Here is a 22,565-nt window from a genome sequence, read left to right as displayed (position 1 = left end):
AAAGGTCTGATTATAAAAGTTTAGTTATCATAAGAGATACAAAATTTTCATCAAGATATTCTATCTGATGCCTTTAAATCACATTGTCTGCTCTGATCACCCCTAAAGTAAATGCTCGCTCCAAAATATTGGGCATGCTAGGAAATCTGGTGTCCAGATATTTTCAGTGCCCAGAAGTTTGAAAAAGTATTTTGGGGATTCACAGTATTAAGTGTGACGGTGGCACCTGATGCAATTTTAATTTAAAAAATCAAGCATAGAAATTATTGTTTAAATTTTGGTCTTTTGAAAGTGGAATTTGTGGGCCTCTAATGTGAATATGGCAGGCAGCCTCTAAGACAGACTCCAGTGATTCTCACCTACTAATATTTGTGACCTCGGGTTCTCATTTACCATTCAATGTGGACTGGATTTATTGATTTATTTCTAATAAATGTAGTGTGAATAGCATGTACTGCTGAGATTAGCCTGTAAAAAGACTGTGGCTTATGTCTTGGGTTCTCTTTAGCTCTCTCTTACATCACTCACCCTGAAGGAAGCCAGCTTGCTACCATGTCATGAAACAGCCCTGTAAAAGGGCTCATGTAAGTGAATTTGGGAGTGGGTCCTCCCCATTTTGAGCCTTAGAATAACAGACTCTGGTCAACAACTTGATTTCAGCCTCATAAGAGAACCTGAGTCAGAACCACCCACTTAAGCCATTCCCAGATTTCTGACCCACAGAAATCATGAGATTAAAAAATGTTTACTGCTTTTAGCTACTAACTTTTGGATTAATTCATTACACAGCAACAGATAACTAGTATAGTGCATTAGGCCCAGCAGTTGGGAGGGAACAGATAAGCAAAGATCATTAGTCCATGCTTCAGCTGGTTTATCCTCGACAGAGCAGCTCTAGTGGCTTTGACTGTTGAGTTGTATTGCATTCATTTATTCATTCAATGAATATTTATTAAGCAGTGTTCTGAGCCAGGCACTCTTCTAGACCCTGAGGATAAACAGAAACAAAACAGAGATATTATTGCCTCCATGCAGTTTACATTCTAACTGGGAAAGAAAGACATAGAAAAACACATGCCTTCTGTTGCTATAATAATGCTGCATAACAAATTACCCTAAAGCCTGATGGTCTAGAACCACTGCTATTTATCATTATTTCTCACGTGTCTAAGGGTTGGCAGGGTTGGGCTTGGCTGACTTCAAGTGAGTTTGTTCCTGTGTTTGGGTCTGATCTGAGCCAAGCTTGTACTCAGGGTAAAGGCAGAGGAGAGAATTGAGAAAGAGAGAGCAAAAGTGCACAATGCTTCTTAAAGACTTGAAACTAACTCACTGTCATTTCCTTTTTTGGCCAAAACAAAAGACAAGGGAAGCCCAGGCTGAAGGAGTGGGGAGATAGATTTCCTCCTCTTAATGGGAGGACTTGAGTCTCTTTGCAAAATGTGTAGATACTTAAAGGACAATAATTTGGGTCATCATTATAATCAATGCAATACTCTAAATAGGTGAAATGCATGGTGTTTCAGATAATGTCGAATGTTATATAGAAAAACAAGGCAGAGAATAGGGTAGGGAGTGGAGATAGGTACCCTTTGGGTAAGTCTCAGGTGTCTGGGATACACATGTTTCAGGCAGAGCATGTAAAAGGACCCGAAATAGAGGTGGGGTTGGCATGTTTGAGGAGGAGAAAGAAGGAGCATGTGATTGGAGTGTATAATTCCTTGAAGGCCATTGTAAGAACTTTGGCCTCTGTGAGGCAGAGAGCATTGGAGAGTCTTGAGCAAAGGAACGCCATAAGATGCTGGGGGACTGGGTTCACAATAGGGTATGGGAGGTAGAAGGGAATGGAGCGAGAACAGGTAGAAGATCATTGTAGAATCCAGGGCACGGATGACATTGTTTGACTGGAGTGGGAGCCATGAAAGTGGTGAAGCAGTGATATTCTGCCTGTATTTTGGTGGTAGAGCTCATAACTCCGTCACTCTTGTATTTATGTTCAGAAATAGAATAAAGTAAAAATAAAGTAAAAATAAAGGAGTTCCCATCGTGGCGCAGTGATTAACGAATCCGACTAGGAACCATGAGGTTGCGGGTTCGGTCCCTGCCCTTGCTCAGTGGGTTAACGGTCCGGCGTTGCCGTGAGCTGTGGTGTAGGTCGCAGACGCGGCTCGGATCCCGCGTTGCTGTGGCTCTGGCGTAGGCCGGTGGCTGCAGCTCCGATTCAACCCCTAGCCTGGGAACCTCCATATGCCGCGGGAGCCGCCCAAGAAATAGCAACAACAACAACAACAAAAAGACAAAAGACCAAAAAAAAAAAAAAAAATAAATAAATAAAATAAAAATAAAGTAAAAGATTGCCTTTATGTGTATTATAAATAGTAAAGATTTAAAAGTAGTTATGATAATATCTATCCTTAATGACATAGTCTTTTAAAATTTGTTTTTTTAATTTTTTTACAGCTTTGTTGATGTATAATTGACAATGCACTGCACATATTTAAACTGTACAATTTAATAAGTTTTAGCATATATATGTATATGGCTGTAAACTCATAATTATGATAAAGATGATAATCAAATCCATTTCATTCAAGAGTTTCCTTGCACTAATTTGTAATTTTTCCCTCATCTTCCTCCTCTCCCTCCTCCCTAAATTAACCACTAGTCTGTTTAATGTGACTATAAATGTTTGAATTTTCTAGGATTTTAAAATAATTAATTCATTAATTAACTAATTTTGGCCATGCCCACAGCATACAGATGTTCTGGGCCAGTGATCAAACCCATTCCACAGCAGTGACAATGATGGATTCTTAACCACTAGGCCACCAGGGAACTCCCTGTAGGATTTTATGTAAATGAAATTATACTATATGTGCAGCTATTGTCTGACTTCATTCATACAGTATAATTATTTTGATACTCATTTATATGATCTTTGTTTATATGCAGTTCATTCCTTCTTTTTCTTGAGTGGTAGTATTCCAATCTGTCAAAACTTGTTTATACACTCACCTATTGATAGACATTTGGGTTTTTTCCCCAGTTTTTGGCTATTGCAAATAAAGCTACTCTAAATATTTGTATACAAGCCTTTATGTGGATTCATGCCTTCGTTTTTCTTTTGTAAATACCTAAGCATGGAATGGCTGGATCATATGTTAGGTATATATTTAACTTAAAAACAAGACACAACTGCTGTTCTCAAAAGTGACGTTACCATTTTGCATGCCACCAGCAGTTCAAGTTGCTCAAATCCTTGCTGAAACTTCAACATTTAAAAATTTTATTGTAATAATATTTCATTGTTTTAATTTGCATATTCTTAAAGACTAAAGGCATTCAACATCTTTCGTGTACTTGCCATTAGTATATCTTTTTTGAAAAGTGTACAAAATTTTAGCCCATTTAAATTTTTTTATTATTTATTTATCTATTTTTATTTTTTATCTTTTTAGGGCTGCACCTGTAGCATATGGAGTTTCCCAGGCTGGGGTCAAATCAGAGCTGCAGCTGCTGGTCTACACCACAGCCACAGCAACGCGTGCTCCAAGCTGCATCTGTGACTTACCCCACAGCGTGTGGCAATGCCAGATCCTTAACCCACTGATCTAGGCCAGGGATCGAATCTGCATCCTTGTGGATGCTAGTCACATTCATTTCCACTGAGCCATGAGTGGTAATTCTAGCCCATTTTTAAATTGGGTTTTTGTTGACTTATTGTTGAGTTTTGAGAGGTTTAAATACATATTCTGGATGGAAGTCCTTTATCAGATATATGAATTTACAAATACTTTCTCTAAGACTTTGGCTTTTTATTTTGTTGCCTTAATAGTGTCTTTTGAAAACCATACATTTTTGATTTTGATAAAACTTAGTTTGTCATTTTTTTCTTTCATGAGTTATGGCTATTGTGTCATATCTAAGAAATCTTGCCTTAATCTAAAGTAAAAAAGATTTTCTTCCATTTTTTTTTCCTAGAGGTTTTATAATTTCATGTGTTATTTTAGGTCTATGAACCATTTTGAATTAATTTTTATGTAAGATATAAGGTGTGAATGGAAGTTAATATTTTTGCATATGGATTCCAATTGTTTTGCACCAATGGAAGACTGTCTTTTATCTACTGAATTGCCTCTGCTCCTCTATCAAAATATTAGTCATCCATTTCTATGCGTGGGTCTATTTGTGAACTCTCTGTTTTGTTAATTGATCTATTGTCTGTCTTTACACCCAAAGCACACTGCCTTAATTACTTTAGCTTTATAATAAGTCTTAAAATCAGGTAGCATTAGTCTTCCAATTTGGTTTTTCTTTTCCAAATGTGTCTTGGCTGTTTTAAGTTCTGTGTGTTTCCATATGACTTTTCAAATGGTTTCATCAATTTCAACAAAAAAAATCTGCTTAAACTTTGATCTGATTGAATTACATCTTCAGATCATTTTAGGGAGAATTAACCTCTTGACAGTATTGAGACATCTAACAATGCATACGGTATATTTTTCTTTAGTTAGATTTTTCAGTTCTCTCATAAATTTGTAGTAGTTTTTATTTGCATGTTTCATTGGATTTATCCCTTAGTATACTATATATTTTCTGTTATTATTATTATTATTATTATTATTATTATTATTATTACTGAGAATGCTGAGTATTCTGTCTTAAATACAGTATAACTAGTCTGGCATAAAGCAGATAACATTGGATTTTAGATAAGACAATATAGTTAGGGCACATAGCCCTTTCAGAATTATTCTATTTCTTATAAGTACCAAGAAAATAATTGTATAAATATTTTAAAATTTTTTATTAAAATTTTAAATTTCCATTTATTTTTCTTCTAGTTTTATTAGATATAATTGACATACATCAGTGTATAAATTTAGGGTTTATAGCATAAAAGTTTGACTTACATTATGAAATGATCATCATAATAAGTTTAGGAACATCGATCATCTCATATAGATACAAAATTAAAGAAATGGAAAATTATTTCTCCTTTTGATGAGTACTTTTAGGATTTACTCTCTTAACAATGCTCATTTATAACAGCGCAATGTTAATTATACTTATAATTGACTTAAAACACTGTGTTATTTCCTGTTATACTGCATGGTGATTCAATATTTCTATACATTTCAAAATGATCACAATGATATGTCTAGTTGCAAATGTCCCACCATACAAAGATATTACATAGTTATTGACTACTTTGCCCACATCGCACATTTCATACCTGTGACTCATTTATTTTGCACCTGGAAGTTTGTACCTCTTAATCTCCCTTAACTATTTCCCACCCTCTTCCCCTCTGGCAACCACTGTTTGTTCTCTGTGTCCCTAACTCTGTTTCTGTTTTGTTATATTTGTTCATTTTTTTTTTTTTTTTATATCCTACATATAAGTGAAATACAGTATTTGTTTCTCTGTCTGACTCATTTCACCTAGCAAAATAAATACCCTCTTGGTCTGTCTGTGTTGTGGTAAATAGCAAGATTTCATTCTTTATTACAGCTGTGTAATGTGTATATATGTGCATATATGTGTATATGTGACATTTTCTTTACCATTCAGCTATTAATGGGCACGTCAGTTGCCTCCATATCTTGGCAATTGTAAATAATGCTACAATGAGCATAGAGGTGTGTGTGTATGTGTGTGTGTGTGTATATATATATATGTCTTTTCTAATTATTGTTTTTGTTTAATTTGGGTCAATACCTGGAGTGGAATTGCTGGATCATATGGCAGTTCTATTTTTAATTTTTGGAGAAATCTCCATACTTTTTTCCCTAGTGGCTGCACGAATTTACATTCCCACCAACAGTGCACCAGAGTTCCCTTTTCCCCACATCTTTGTCAACATTTGTTATCTTTTGCCTTTTTGATGGTAACCATCAGGTACTATAGATTAAAGGAATAAAAACAACATGATCATCTGAATTGACGCAGAAAAAGTGTTTGAAAAAAAATGTATCACCTTTTCCTAATAAAAATGACCAACAAGCTAGGAATAGAAGGAAGCCATCTCAATCATAATAAAAGCCGTATATGAAAAACCATAGCAAACATCATATTTAATGGTGAAAGAAAGACTAAAATCTTTCCCCTAAAAAAGTAAGAATGCCTGCCTTCTCCATTTCTATTTGGCATAATACTAGAAGTTGTAGCCATTGCAATTAGGCAAGAAAGAGAAATGAAAAAGAACCCAAATTGGGAAAGCAGAATTGCCTCTGAAAGTGTTTTTATTTGCAGATAATATGATCTTATGTTTAGAAAACACTAAAAGTTCCACAAAAAAAACTGCTAGAAGCAATAAATATATTCAAAAGGATACCAAGTCAACAAATAAAAATCAGTTGCATTTATATACACTAACAATAAACCATCTGAAAGAAAATTATAAGAAAAATTCATTTTCAGTGGCATTTAAAAGAATACTTAGAAATTAACTTAATAAAAGCTATAAAACATTGCCAAAAGAAATTAAAGATGACATAAATAAATAGAAACTCATTCCATGTTCATGGAATAAGAGACAGTATTGTACAGATGACAAGATTCAGTGAAATTTCTATGAAAGCCCCAATGACTTTTTTTTTTTTTTTTGCTGAAATAGAAAAACCCATTCTAAAATTCATATAAAATCTCAAGGGACCCTGAATAGCCAAAACAATCCTGAAAAATGAGGAACAGAAACTGATGGCTCACATTTCCTGATTTAAAAACTTGCTATAATGCTACAATAATCAAAATAATTGGTGTAGGCATAAAGAGAGATACATAGACTAAGGGAATAGAGAGCCCAGAAATAAGCCCTCCCACGTCAGATAATTTTTGACAAGGGTGCCAAGACTGCTCAATAAGGAAAGGAGAGTCTTTTCAATAACGAGTGCTGGGGAAACTGGATATCCACATGACAAAAGAATGAAATTGGATACTTACCTAACACCATATGCAAGATAAAGGAATTGCTTCAAAATGGATCAAAGACCCAAATGTAAGACCAATAAAACTCTTAGAAGAATGCAGGGCAAGAGCTTCATGACTTTGGATTTGGTAATGATTTTTTTTTGGATAAACACCAAAGGCATAAGCAACAAAAAAGACAAATTGGACTTTGTGAAAATTAAAAACAATTGCACATCAAAAGACCCTATCAGCAGAGTAAGAAGGCAGTTACATGAAGGTAGAAAATATTTGCAAATTAAATTTTTGATAGAGGGTTAATATCTAGAATATATATATAGAATTCCTAAAACTCAACAACAAAAAGAAATAACCTGATTAAAGAAGGGGAAAGAAATTGAATAGACATTTCTTCAAAGAAGATATACAAATGACTAATAAGCACATGAAAAAATGTTCAATGTCACTTATCGTTAGGGTAAAGCAAATTAAAACTACAATCAGATACCACCTCACACCCATTAGTATGGCTACTATTGGGAAAAAACCCCAGAAAATAACAAGTATTGAGGAGGATGTGGAGAAAATTGAAACCATTGAAAAAGGAGCAGCTGTTGTTAAAAATGGTATGATGGTTTTTCAAAAAATTAAAAGTAGAATTACTGTATGATCCAGTAATTTCTCTGAGTATATATTCAAAAGAATTGGAAGCAGGATAGAAGAGATATTTTCCCAGCCATGTTTATAGAAGCATTATTCATAATATGTAAAATATGGAAGCAACCTAAGTGTTCATCCATGGATAAATGATAAGCAAAATGTGGTATATACAATCAGTGTAGCCTAAAAAGGGAACACAACTCTAACATACGATATAACATGGTTGAAACTTAGAGACATTATGCCAAGTGAAATAAATCAGTCACAAAAAGACAAATACTGTATGATTCTACTTAGAGTAGTCAACATAATAGAGGTGGAAATAGAATGATGGTTGCCAGGGAATAGGTGAAGGGAGAAATGGGCAGATATTATTTAATGGGTACAGAGTTCAGTTTTGCAAGATTAAAGTGTTCTGGAGAAGGATGGTGATGATGATTGCACATCATGAAAGAGTTTTAGTTCCATTCAACTGTACACTTAAAAATGCTTAAGAGTAAATTTTATGTGAATGTGTATTTTACCACAACACAAACACTGAAAAAAAAAAAAAAAAGGAATCTTCAGATTATCTACTTCTTGTTTTTTAATTTTTTAAAATAATAGTTGATTTACAATGTTCTGTCAATTTCTGCTTAGAGCAAAATAACCTAGTCATATATATGTGTTCATACATATGTATATTCTTTTTCTCATATATTCTTCAGTCTTGTTCTATCACAAGTCAAGTGATATAGTGGATATAGTTCCCTGTGCTATACAGCAGAACAGTATCTATTTCCTCTTGAGTGAGCTTTGGTGTCTTATGTTTTTTAAATACTCTGTCCATTTTATCCAAGTTTTTGAATTTATAATATTTCCTTATTTTTCTTTTAAAATTGTGAAATCAGTAGTGGTATCACCTCTCGTATTCTTGACAGTGATGATTTTTGTCTTCTCACTTTTTCTTCTAATTTGCCTGTTTAGAGCTTTATTATTATTAACCTCAAAAAACAAATTGTTCTTTGTTTTCTATTTCATTGATTTCCACTCTGATTTTTATTATTTCCATTGTTCTTTGTTTTCTATTTCATTGATTTCCACTCTGATTTTTGTTATTTCCATTCTTCTGCTCACTTTGACTTTCTCCTTTATTCCTTAAGTTTCATAATGTAGAAGTCGAGGTCATTGATTTAAAATCTTTCTATATTTCTAGTACACAGTTTTAGTACTATGCATTTTTCTCTTATTGGCAACCCATAAATTTTGATATCATGTGTTTACCTTTCCATTCAGTTAAAAAACAAACTTTGATATTCCCTTTTGATTTCCTCTTTGACCAGTTATTTAGAAATGTGTTACTTAGTTCACAAGTATTTGGGATATTCTAGAGATATTTCTGTTACTGATTTCTAATCTTAGTCCATTTTAGCCAGAGAACACACTTTGTGTGATTTGGTAATTTAAATTTACTGAGACTTGTTTTGATGGCCAGAATACAGTCTATCTTGGTCAAATTTCCATATACACTTGAAAAGAATGAATATTCTGTTGTTTTTAAGTGGTGTATTCTAAATATGTCAGCTAGAGCAGTTGGTTGATGATGTAATTATCTTTCTCTTTATTCTCTTGTTGACAGAGGGCTCTAGAAATATCTGATTATAATTGTGAACTTGTGAATTTCTCCTTGCATATTATCAGTTTTTCTACATTTATTTATTTATTTATTATTTATTTTTTATGGTCACACCTGTGGCACATGGAAGTTTCCAAGCTAGAGGTGAATTGGAGCTGCAGCTACCAGCATATGCCACAGCCACAGCAACGCTGGGTCCAAGATACATCTGTGACCTATGCCTCAACTTGTGGCAATGCTAGATACTTAACCCACTGAGAAAGACCAGGGATCAAACCTGTATCCTCATGGCTACTATGTCAGGTTCTTAATCCACTGAGCCACAGTGGAGCTCCAAAGCTTTTCTACATATATTTTAAAGTTTTGTTATTAGATGCATAAATGTTTGGGTTATTCTATCCTCCTACTAATTGATTGCTTTAACATTGTAAAATGACCTTTTACTTATCCCTGATACAACTCTTTTCTTTGAAAAAACAATAGTAATTGGTATTAACGTAGTCACTCCAGCTTTCTTTTTTATTAGAATTAGCATGCTACTTCTTTTTCTGTTTTTTCAACCTAATTGTTTTTTTTATTTAATGATATTTATTTTTTTCCATTATAACTTGTTTACAGTGTTCTATCAATTTTCTACCGTACAGCAAGGTGACCCGGTCACACATACACATATACATTCCTTTTTCTTACATTATCATGCTTCATCGTAGGTGTCTAGATACAGTTGGCAGTGCTATACAGCAAGATTGCATTGCTTATCCATTCCAAAGGCAATAGTTTGCATCTGTTAACCCCAGATTCCCAATCCATCCCACTCCATCCCCCTCCCCTGGGCAACCACCACTCTGTTCTCCATGTCCATGATTTTCTTCTCTGTGGAAATGTTCATTTGTGCCATATATTAGATTCCAGATATAAGTGATATCATATGATATTTGTCTTTCTCTTTCTGACTTACTTAGTATGAGAGTCTCTGGTTCCATCCATGTTGCTGCAAATGGCATTATTTTGTTCTTTTTTATAGCTAAGTAGTATTCCACTGTATGTATGTAGCACATGTTCTTAATCCATTCATCTGTCAGTGGATACTTAGGTTGTTTCCATGTCTTGGCTATTCTGAATAGTGCTGCAGTGAACATACGGGTGCATGTGGCTTTTTCAAGGAAAGTTCTGTCCAGATATATACCTAAGAGTAGGATAGCTGTATCATACGGTAGTTCTATGTATAGTTTTCTAAGATACCTCCATACTGTTTTCCATAGTGGTTGTACCAGCTTACCTTCCCACCAACAGTGCAGGAGGGTTCTTTTTCTCCATACCCTCTCCAGCATGAACTTCCCTCTGAGCACTGCTTTTGCAGCATCCCATGGATTTTGAATGGTTGTGTCTACATTATCATTTATCTCGAGGTATTTTTTAAATTTACTTCTTGATTTCCTCACTGACCCATTGATTTTTTAGTAGCATGGTGTTTAGTCTCCATGTAGTTAGTTTTTTCTCATTTCTTTTCCTCTGATTTCTAGTTTCCTGCCATTGTGGTCAGAGAAGGTACTTGAAATAATTTCTATAGTCTTAAATTTGTTGAGGTTAGCTTTGTGCCCCAGTATGTGACTGATCCTTGAGAATGTTCCATGTGCACTTGAGAAGAATGTAGCTTCTGGTTTTTTTGGATGTATGTCCTGAAAATGTCAGTTAAGTCTGACTTTGCTATTGTGTCATTTAGGATCTCTGTTGCCTTATTGATTTTCTGTCTAGAGGATCTGTTCATTGATGTGAGTGGGGTGTTAAAGTCTCCTACTATGACTGTATTCTCACCACTTTCTCCTTTTATGTCTGTTAGTATTTGTTGTGGGTATCTGGGTGCTCCTGTATTAAGGGCATATATATTGACGATTGTAATATCCTCTTCTTGAATGGATCCTTTTACCATTAAATAGTGTCCTTCTTTGTCTTTCTTTATGGCCTTCATTTTAAAGTCTATTTTGTCTGATATGAGTATTGCAACTCCTGCTTTCCTGTCTTGTCCACTGGCATGAAATATCTTTTCTCATCCCCTCACTTTCAATCTATATGTGTCCTTTGCCCTAAGGTGGGTCTTTTGTAGACCACAGATTGTAGGTTTTTGCTTTCTTATCCCATCTGCCACTCTGTGTCTTTTGATTGGAGCATTTATTCCATTGACATTTAAGGTAATTGTTGATAGACATGTATTTATTGCCATTTTAAACCTTGTTTTCCAATTGATTCTATGTTTCTCCTTTCTTCCTTTGTTTTTTTGGTTGGATGATTTCCATATATTTTATGCTTGTGTACTTTTCTTTTTAGTTTTTGTGAATGCAATGTCTGGTTTTGATTTGTGGTTGCCCTGTTTTTTAAGTATGTTAACCCATTCCTATATCTGCTTGCTTTAACTTGATAGTCACGTAGGCTCAAACACATTATTAAAATAAAAAAAAAAAGAATCTGTATTTTCTTACTTTCCTTCCCCACATTCTATGATTTTGAAGTCCTTTTTTCACATCTTGATGTTTGTCCTTTTGCTGTTCCTTGTGTTTATCATTGTTGTTACAGTAGTTTTGTTTTTGTTTTTTCCCCCCACTCTTTTAAATCTGTATGCTGGCTTATTTAAGTGATTGCTTTCCAATTGTGGTTTCCTCCATCCTGTTTCTTCTTACTACTTTTTTTATATTTAGAGAAGTCCTTTCACTATTTCTCTTAGAATGGGTTTAGTATTGCTGTACTCTTTTAGCTTTTGTTTGTTGGAGAAATTCTTTATTTCCCTTCTATTTTAAATGATATTTGTGCTGGATAGAGTATTCTAGGGTGCAAATTTTTTCCTTTCAGAACTTTGAATTATCTTGCCACTCTTTTCTGGCCTGTAGTGTTTCTGTAGAGAAATCACCTGATAGCCTTAAGGGGGTTCCCTTATAATTAACTCTTTGTTTTTCCTCTTGCTGCCTTTAGAATCCACTCTTCAACTTTTGTCGTTTTTATTATAATATGTCTTGGTGTGGTCCTCTTTGGGTTCAACTTTTTTGGGGGCCCTCTGTGCTTCCTGTATCTTGATATCAGTTTCCTTTAGATTTGGGACGTTTTCAACCATAATTTCTTCAAATATATTTTCAATCCCCTTTTATTTTTCTTCTCCTTCTGGAATTCCCTATTATGCGTAGTTTGGCCCACTTTATACTATCCAATAGATCTCTTATATTGCTTTCATGTTTTTTCATTTGGTTTTCTGTCTGCTGTTCTGATTGGGTGATTTCCATTATTCTATCTTCCAAGACACTCATTTGTTCCTCTGCATTATTCATTCTGCTCTTGAGTGCCTTTAGCTCAGTTTGCATCTCTGCAAATGAATTTTCTAATTTTTCCTTGTTCTTCCTGTTTCTAGTTCCTTTCTAAAGTAATCTGCATTTTTGTTCATATCCACTCTTAATTCCTTGATACTCTGCCTTAATTCCTTCAGTATTTTCATTATCTCCCTTTTGAACTAAGTGTCTATTAAACTGCAGAGGTCTATTTCATTGTTTGCTGCTTCAAGTGAATTCTCCTTTTAACTGGGAATGGTTCCTGAGCTTCTTCATCTTGCTTATGTTTTTCTTTTTCTGTGAGTTTAAGGAAGCCAAACTGTAGTCTTGGAGGGCTACTTCTATGCAAGAGCACCTGTTTGTATTTTGTAGGGGGGTACTGTTTATTTTTGGTGTAGGAGTTTGGATATTTGCTGTCTCTTTCTTCGGTGTGAGCAGGCTGTTATCCCCAGGGTGCTGAGTGTGTTTCCAGGGAGAAGGAGGCAGTGGGTAGGGCTAGTAGTCAGTGCCTGGTTGCTGTGCTCTTCACAGCAGCAAGGACCTGCAGGAAGGTGGCACAGGCTACTCCTAGGTACAGGACCCTGGGAAGTGCTGATGAGCCTTAGGCAGATTTACGAGTGCCCAGAGCATTTGGCAGTGACAGTTGCAGGGTGTTTGCGTTCCCAGGGGAACGAGAGCCACAACAGGTAGTGTTTGATTACAATGCCCTCCTCTGAGGTGATTGGGGCTGCAAGTGGTGCCTGTTCATGGACCCCTAGTGGTGGCAGGCCATGCTCACCTTGGGAGTCAGTGATAAGTATGGTGGTTTGCCCCTGCCAACTGTAGACATGCTAGAAGCACCCCCTCCCACTTACCCCTCACAGGAGGTGCTGCACAGGCTGCTCCTAGTTGCAGAGTCCTGGGAAGCAATAGTTATCAAGCTTGTGGGTGCTGCCCAGAGCGTTTGGCAGTGGCAGCAGCAGGGCTGGTGTGTTCCCAGGGGTGAGAGAGCAACAACAGGTCATGTTCAGTTGCAGTGCCCTCCTCTCTGGTGCCCTTGTGGTGGGCTTGCAATTGGTGCTTCTTCACGGACCCCTAGTGGTGGCAGGCCAGGCCTACCTCTGGAGTTAGAACTTGTTTGCCCTTGCCACCTGCAGACCATGCAAGAAGCACCCCATCTCTCTTAGCCCAAGCTGGAGGTCCTGCACCAGGTGCTCCTAGTTGCAAGGTCTTGGGAAGGGACAGCGATGAAGCATTTGGGTGCTGCCCAGAGCATTTGGCAGTGGGGGCAGCATGGCAGGTGTGTTTCCAGGGCAGTGAGAGCAACAACAGGTGGTGATCAGTTGCAATACCCTTTTTTCTTTTTTTTTCTTATTTTGCTGACCCCTGAGGTGGTTGGGGCCACAGGTGGAGCCATTCACAGTCCCCCAGTGGTCGCAGGCCACGTCGCCCTTTGGCCTCTGAGTAAACTGCTGCGATCCATTCATGCAGCGTGTAGATCATGCAAGAGGCACCACGTTGCACTTAGCCCCCCACTGCCCTTAGCCCACACAAGAGGTGCCCAGGTACCCACAGCCCACACAGAAGTGCCCAGTCTCCCATAGCCTGAGCTAGTGGTTTCTCGCCACCTGTGCCAGAGGCTCTCTGTCCTCTGAGAGCCAGTGCATGCACAGAGCAGTTCTTATGGTGGTCCGCTCCTCCTCCTCTCACCTTCCCCAGCAATGGCACCTTGCCTCTCTGGGCCCAGACCTCCTCCCGGGTTTCCTCTGCCATGGCATTCCACTCCCCAGCCTGTAGCACAGTGCTCCCCTGCCCATGGCACACTGCTCCCTAGGCTGTCCCACACAGCCAACCCTTGGCCTCTCCCTGGAACTGACCTCCAAGCCTGAGTCTCGCTGCCCAGCCCCTGTCCAGGTGTCTCAGGCTGTGGTGTCTGGGGAGGTGGTGCTGATGGTCTGTGTGGCTCTCCCTCTACTTTGCCTTCCTCAGTCCAGCTGCTGCACTTTTCTCGGTGACTTTGAGGCCCCTCTGTCTTGGCTGATCTCCCTGTTGGTTAGGTGGCTTCCCGGATGTGGGTTCCTTTTCTCCTTCACCGCTCTTTCTCAGGATTGCTAGTCCTGTCCCGATTCCTTTTCTCTCTCTCTCTCTCTTCTTTTGTTCTACCGAGTTATGTCAAGAGTTTCTTGTCCTTTTTAGATTTTTAAGTTCTTCTCCCAGCGCTCAGTAGATGTTCTTTGCGAATCATTTTACATGTAGATGTGTTTTTTGATGTGTCTGTGGGAGAAAGTGAACGTGATGTTTTACTCCTCCGCCATCTTGATCTTTCCTCTTTAATTTGTATCTTAATGTTTAAAGTATGTTTCTTGTTGATAATGCATGTAATCTCTGCCTTTTAACTGGGGGAATTTATGCATTTTTACATTTAGTGTGATTATTGATATGGTCAGGCTTAAATCTGTTATCTTACTATCTGTTTTTCACTTAACCCATCTTTTTGTTCTTTCCATTGATCAGGAAGCGGATAATGGTTTAAAATAAAATGTGATGTACATATACTTGTGTAGATTAGCCAGTATTTAAATTGCATTATATTTCCAAGCATAGTCACAGCTAATGCTGAAGAGGGCTATATTGCATAGAAGTCACAGTGTGTCCTAGAAATTGTAATATTTATTTCTTGTTTGTTTCTATATTTTTTTTGTTTTCACTGCTGGAACATATGCTTTATAAAACCATAGGCTTTGTTTTTGTTTTTATTTTTCATCCAAGCAATCCCTAGCTCATATTAGGTGCAAAGAAATATGTTTTATTGTTCATTGATAGAAATTAAAGAAGATTCTTAGAATCAAGATCACCTGAGCCAGCTACAGGAAAATGAGAGAAAACTAATAGGTGTACATTTTTTTATTTATCTAATGTCAAAAAGGGGTTTTAACTAAAAGCATGAGATCAGGATAAGAACCAAGGTCTGAGAAAAATTTGCAATCAAGCTTGGTAGAAACTAGTGAAGAAAGAGAGCAGGAGATACCAGAAATCACATATTAGAGTGCTTGCAAAGCTGCTTGAATGTCGTTCTGCTTTTTGAATTCCCTTTTGATGGTCCATGGCCCCACAGCTAATGCTGTACCTCCATTCCTTGGAAATACACTCATTTATCTATTAACTTGGTGAAAATGTGTTGGATACTTTTGTCTTGTTTCAAGATTAATGGAGGGTTGTCACAGCTTACTGAAGCGACAGATATTTACATATACAAATAAATTATCATAAAGCATAATGAAGAGTGTGGTAATGGGTATGTGTGCATGCGTCTGCCAGAACTGTGGGAGACAGGGAGGAAGATGGATTACTTTTCCTGGGAGGCAGGTCAGAGAAGATGTCATAGAGAAAACCTTAAGAATGAGCAGTAGTTTCTAAAGTGAACAAGGTGAGCAAGGCACTGAATGGTCCTATAGTAAGATGAAAGAAAATGTGAAAATGCCTAAGGGCATGAAAGAGCATGGCCTAGTCAGGGTATAACAAAGAGATGAAGAGAAGAACCTTAGGTCTGCTACTTAGGAACTGCAAATACTTGAATGAGTTACTTCGTATCTTAGAGCCCCCTTCTTCTAGCTGTAAAATGGGAGTAACAATACCTGCCTCGTGGTGTTACTATGAACATTAAATGAGATTAATTATTGAATATTTTATCTCTCATGCAATTGATGCTCGATAAATGGTTGCTATTATTACAACAACAATTTCTGCTATTACCATTTCTCTTAGTTTTGCTGGATCAGAAAGCCTAAGAGGGTAAGCAAAATGCAGACCAAGAAAAGCCTCATGCCGTGTGAAAGAGCTTCAGTGTGATCTTGTGGCTTCTGGGGAATTTGTTCTTAAAGGATTTTATCAGAGGATTAATATTTTTGAACATGGCTATTCAGAACCTTACTGCTGACACCACTATCTGAGAGATGATTGGGAGATAGTGGAGAAGGGTAGGTAGCCTGAAATATATCAAATATCAGAAGTGTTCTCTCTTGGAGTTCCCGTCATGGCGCAGTGGTTAACGAATCCGACTAGGAACCATGAGGTTGCGGGTTCGGTCCCTGCCCTTGCTCAATGGGTTAATGATCCGATGTCGCCGTGAGCTGTGGTGTAGATCGCAGACGCGGCTCGGATCTCTCATTGCTGTGGCTCTGGTGTTGGCCAGTGGCTACAGCTCCGATTGGACCCCTAGCCTGGGAACCTCCATATGCTGCGGGAGCAGCCCAAGAAATAGCAAAAAGACAAAAAAAAAAAAAAAAAAAAAAAAAAAGAAGTGTTCTCTCTTAATGAAAAACTTGCTAAAAATAACATGCAAAGTAGATACAGACTGAACGTGTAGTAGGCCAAAAACATGTAAAAACCCAATAAACACATATGTAGAAAGATTAATAGAATTTCAGTGCTACTATATTTAATAGGCTACGCACAGTTGTGCCAAGATCTCTTTTCAGTGGAGTTACATCACCCAGTTATTCCTGTGATATTCCTGTGATATTTCTGTGTTCTCCTATAGCCTCTCTACCTCAGTATAAAAAGATACACTGTACTATGCTTTATTGAATGTTTGGCCACTTCTAATTGTAAAGTTACACTTAATCAGAAATGCTGGATTCACACTGAAGTAATTGACTGGCTAATTACTCTTCTGGGAATGTGGCCTTAGATTAATCATTATAAATAATGGGAAGCCAGATAAGCTCACTCTTGCATCCAAAACAAGGAAGAGGAAACAGTATTATTTTTATGGTTTTAGCTTCTCTCACTTTCTAGATGCTGCAGCTGTGTCCTCATTGTATTTTATAGGCAGGAAAAAAAAAAAAATCACCCCTCAGCAGTTCCTATAATTTCAAATTTATAACTATGGCCAGGGTAATTCACCCGTAAGCCAACTAGAAATAAAAATAGAGGAGATAGGCCCATCTGTTGGAGTGATTTCTTAACTGCAGAAAACATTTTCCTTTCTTTAAAAGCAAAGCTGTAAAATCTGTATAAATTCCAATTCGTAAACCATGAAACTCTAATTTTTCCACTTCTCTAGTCACTTTGAGTAAATGATTTTGCATATGTGGGATGTCAGAAATCAACAAAATGGTCCAGGGGAGTGTGAGAGATTGATTTTGACTACATGAAAGTCTTTTAAGTGATGGCAAAAAGATTCTTCAGGTAAATTAGGACCAAAAAGGATTCTGTATTGCTTGGTACTGAAAGATCCATATATATCTTGGTTAGTATTTTTTCTGCTGAACAAGTGAATTTTAACATCTTGTGTAATTATTTTTTGTTAACTATGTGTTTCCTTAGTAATTTAAAAATTAACCCTCTTTTTTTTAAAAAAAACTCTATTCTTAAAATAAGGTCTCAGTTAAAAATACTAATGGGGCTATTTAAATAACCCGGATAAAGCCATTATTTAACGAGAGAAATCCCTTATCCTGATTAATCCAGACAAGAGTAATCATTTCGCCTAAATGTTCTGGCTATGATTCTATCAAATTTCCTCTTATTCTACCTATGTAGACTAAACTTTAGCTGGCAAAAACTGCTTTGTGTTTTATGTAAAGTATGACCTTGATTCCTATGTGATAAATTCAAGGGACAGGCCTATGGAGTACTTACCACTTGAGCAGCAGAAACCCTCTGTTCAGAACCTGCTAGAGTCTACGAAATGAGAGGTTTTTCCATTAGAGTACCACGTAATGGCAGTGCTTTCACTTTCACGAGCTGGTAAATGCAAACGCAATGAAGCATAAGTGCTTTTCAGATAAATCTCATGTAGCACTGCACAATCCTTCCCTGGCGTTCTCAGATCTTCTCAACGTGATGAACAGGAAGGCTGAGACCACCAGGCAGTCACGCTGTAGGTGCACCCACCCCATTAGCAAAGATACAGTTAGAAGTGCCGCTTTTTAATGCAGCTGTCATCACCACTTTTAGGTATTCTCAACGTCACGGTGTGTCTTACCAAGCGAAGGGATCTATACAGAGGAAGAATCATTCGTTATATTTAAAGCTTATAGCTGTCGAACAGCCACAGAGAGTGATTTTGCTGTAATCAGATTGTTTGCTTACCAGACTATTTGCCTACCAGGTTACCTACCATTTTTATATTCTTTTGTTTCTTTGTCCTCACACTTATTCATTCATTCATTCATTCATTCAATAAGTACTTTAGTGCCTCCATAGTTTGAAGGATACAGCCTGTGTTAGTGAAATTCAAGACCATCTGAGGAGGCTTTGTTTCTCTTTCTCAGCTTATCAGAAAAATAATCGAGTTGAGAGTAATTGGGTTTACATCATGGATTGAACTTTGGAAACTTCACTGACCACTTAATTTAAACGTAAGTAGACATACAGCAAACTACAGTTTCTGTAAATATTTGATTATATATGTGGTTTGGATGTCACTTGCAACCCTTTCTTATTGCAGCTCAAGGAATTGGCAGGTAAAAGGATGGGGTATAAGACTGAAAATATTGGGGGAAACTTCTGCCAACTTTCTTGTCAGCGTCAGTCCTTGCCAAATTGACGATAAAGAGAAATGTGTCCTCGGCACTTCCTAAATATTGGTGTCCTTTTCTCCTTTCAGAATGAATTCTTCCAGATTCTTATAGTCAGCTCAGTAGCAGAAGAGTTTTTTTCAGGAAAGTGTTGATATCAGTTGATATTAGTTTTTTTTACTTTGGTGTGAATTTATATCTCTCAGAACTCCTGCGCTTTAACAGGAGTCCAGAAATAAAAGATCATCATTTAATGAAGGAAATTCAAGAATAAATGACTCTATGAGGGAGACATTTTGGACACATGGGTCCATTCCAAACAAAACAAGTGAGTTCTTTACACATGCATAAGATTACCCTCCCCAGACCACTCATTGATGGGTAATTGGTATAATGGGCTTAATTTTCCTTCTGTTTGAAGTGAAGCCAACTCTTGGGATCACCAAGACTATTTATATCTTCTTTCAAGCGGTGTTTGATGAGAGCTATTCAATGAAAAACATTTCTGAGTTAGTATAGAATACATGATTTGTCATAGATTTAAGAATAGGGTCAGAGATGTGTTACCAGAATGACTTCAAGGAAGATATGATTGATTGCAATTAGAAAACAAACCACATACCAAGCTCTCAATCATCAGAAATCTCATAGAAAAGGAAACTATTCATAGGACATAATTACATATGGGACTCACACACCTGTTCCATTTATAGAATCCTTTGTCCTCTAAAGAATGATAGGAGTGATATAGATAGTATATATATATTTTTTTTTCCAGGTAGAATATAATGGAAAATAGTAGCAATCTAGTTTGTCTGGACTTCTCATCAAATGATTCTGTACAAAGCAGTTCTAATGTTATTCAGTTGCACAGAAACTCTCTTGTGCTACTTCATATACTAAGAAGCTGTATGCCTTATTAATTTGTATCCTCAGTGCCATGCAGACTGCCCAGAACTTAGGTGATCCCCTAATGTCTCTTGAAGGCTGAATGAAAGTATGAATGTTGAAAAGAGTCAACCAAAATGTGTATAAATAGTAAGAAAATTAACATGAGGAAAAAAGAAAAGAAGGGGACTAAGGTAATAAAACAAATTATACCTACCTTAAAATCTAATCTATCTACATGATTATCTGAAGTCTTTGAGGTGGAAAATCTCAAAGTTCTCAAATATATCAGTGTCTTAGGATGAATTCTGTGTGAGGATTATTCACGAGTAATTAGATTTTCAGTAGTCTCCTTTTTTTTTTCTCTTATATATACAGTTTATTAACTTCTCTCAAGCAGAGAACCATCAAGTATGCAATTTTCACTTTGAGTTTTCTTAGTGTGGTGCTGACGTTGTAGGACAAATCCACAGACATAGAAACTAACACAGTTTCTACTTTGGGATGCCTACACTATTTGGAAAAACAGGAGCAACACAGGTAAGAGTAGAAAACACCAGAAGGAAAAGGGTATACGATGGAGAAGGGCATTTTTGGATAGCCTTACCTTCTGTTTCCAATGGCCTTTCTGGAAAGTCAGATCCCTGGCAACACTAATCGAATTTGAGGTGTTAGAACTCATTAGGGTGGTAGGGTTGTGGGACCAGAAGCCACGCTGACTTGACTTGCCACACTGGCTGTCACACTTAAATTCTCTGGTGAAGTTACCTCTCCTTTGTCATTATAGTATTTTATACCTGTTTTTATTTGAGGTTCATAATAAGAGACTGTCACCAAAGGGACACTTGGCTTTATCACATTAAGAAGGCACACACCGGCAAAGATGACTGTGAGACTACAGTTTTCTTCTGTACCAGCAAAATCAGGGCCATTGAAATAGATAACCTGTCAAGATACAGTGTGACAAATAGATGCAATAAGTAATATGTAAGTTGCTTTCCTCCTTACTGATAGGGTTTCCTAAATCTCCTTTAGTTTGGATCCATTATCCTCTCTCTTTCTCTTTCTCTCTCCAACATTTATATTATATAAAATTTCATAGAAAATGTTGTTTTCTAAATTTGTGTTCTAAATGTAAATCGCTTTAGAGCCAATCGAACCTCCTAATCATTTGCTATGAAATAACTTTTTATATCTTATTTTATGAATTTTTATACCATTTTCCTGAGGTTTTTATTTAACTAAGTAGTAGGAATACCAAAGTGCTGAGTGAATAATATATAACTGAAACACTGTGCCAAATATCTGAATAAACACAAAATAAGCCCTGAGTATTATAACAAATAGGTACAAGTTGCCCCCAGTTAGATTCTTCCTTTCTGTTGCACAGTCTCCTCAGCCTTGTAAAGCTCCAGCTATTAAACTAATGGTTTGAACCCTGGAACTTCAGGATCCTGTGACACACATTTTGGAGAGGTCCTTGACAGTTAACAGAATTGTAAATTTCTGAGAGATTATTTGTCACATGATCAGAGTCAACATTCTATACCAGCTGCTAGATTTAGCTTCTTCTACTTTAAGAGAGTGGACCTGCAAGTGTTATCTTCTGGATATTTAGCCGGGAATTATTTCTGTATCAGTCAGAAAACCAGCATGTGTTTCTTAACCACCGACTCTTCCTTCTCTCACCTGCATCTTCATTTGGTGTGACGGTGGAAGCCACAGAAGAGCTTGTCAGCTTCCTGTTGGTTATAACCTTGCCATGTTGTTCAGCTAAGACCTAGATAATGACATAATCTCAGAACAATTAATAGAAAACCAACTGGCACTTACTGTGTTTGCACTTGGTATTCAAGGGAGAAAATGATTGACAATTGGCGAGTCAAGACTGTGTGGAGAGCCTTGGATCTAAGCTGTACCTTGAAGGGGCCTCAGAATTTTGAGAGGCAGAAGGAAGCAGTCATGATATGTGAGGAGATCATCAGTGGGAGCGTAACTGGCAATGAGCAGAAGGCATAGGGAAGCAGGCTGAAGAATGTGCTAACTGGAGGAAAATTGCCTGGAGATGGTGGAAAATCATTGCAGTTGGCAGGGTGGTGTCTGATTATGGAGCATTGGAGTCCAGGTTGGAGAACTCAGGATTGATGGGGCAGTGGAGAGGAGACACTAAAGATTATAAGTAGAGAGGTAACATGATAGAAGTTGTGTGAGAAGAAACCCAGAGTGGCAGATGGGACAGTGGCTAGAAATCAAATATAAAGCACTGTTAACAGCCAAGGTTCTGTGTGTAATAAATAACCAATACGCCACGCTGTGCACCAACCTTGTCCTTTGGTTTCACGATGATTTATTTGTTATACCACCACCCTCATTATCTAAAACAGAACACTACAATTTCATATACCATCTGTGAGCTCCAAATGGTCATAATTAACAATCACAAATGTTCTGAAAAGGTGATGTGCTAAAAATAGCCTTATCCGGCTTGTCAGCAGGCTGCTTCTGTGAGTACCATGACATTCAATGGAAGAATGACTGTATTTTCTTATGCCTTCCCGTGATTATATTTCTCATACAGATTATGAAACTATGGAAACATGCTTCTCTAATTAAACATCTTGAGGTTTAATAATTTGACTACTGGTCAGTTAGGGGCAGAAACATCAAGACTATACCTAAAGT

General features: G+C 37.1%; 1 protein-coding gene across 13 annotated transcripts in view; it reads left to right on the top strand.

The window, feature by feature from the left end:
• The window catches only part of LOC102159559 (uncharacterized), a 555,170-nt gene that overhangs the window by 117,359 nt on the left and 415,246 nt on the right, over positions 1-22,565 (top strand). For 7 of the 13 annotated variants that reach the window (XR_014819298.1, XR_014819294.1, XR_014819293.1 and 4 more), the window contains exon 2: positions 18,750-18,836. The exons of 4 other annotated variants lie outside the window; for them this stretch is intronic. The gene's annotated coding sequence lies outside the window, so the exon portion shown is untranslated. Of the gene's footprint in view, positions 1-16,236; positions 16,449-18,749; positions 18,837-22,565 lie in introns of those variants that run through there. 2 more of the 13 variants (XR_014819300.1, XR_014819302.1) reach the window with 2 other exon arrangements.

The sequence above is a fragment of the Sus scrofa genome, chromosome 11, assembly GCF_054392235.1.
Source record: "Sus scrofa isolate SSC_HxYL_T2T_F1_AM1 chromosome 11, Sscrofa_HxYL_maternal_Yorkshire_Landrace_v2.0, whole genome shotgun sequence".
NCBI lineage: Eukaryota > Metazoa > Chordata > Mammalia > Artiodactyla > Suidae > Sus > Sus scrofa.
This window is presented reverse-complemented; position numbering and strand designations above follow the sequence as displayed.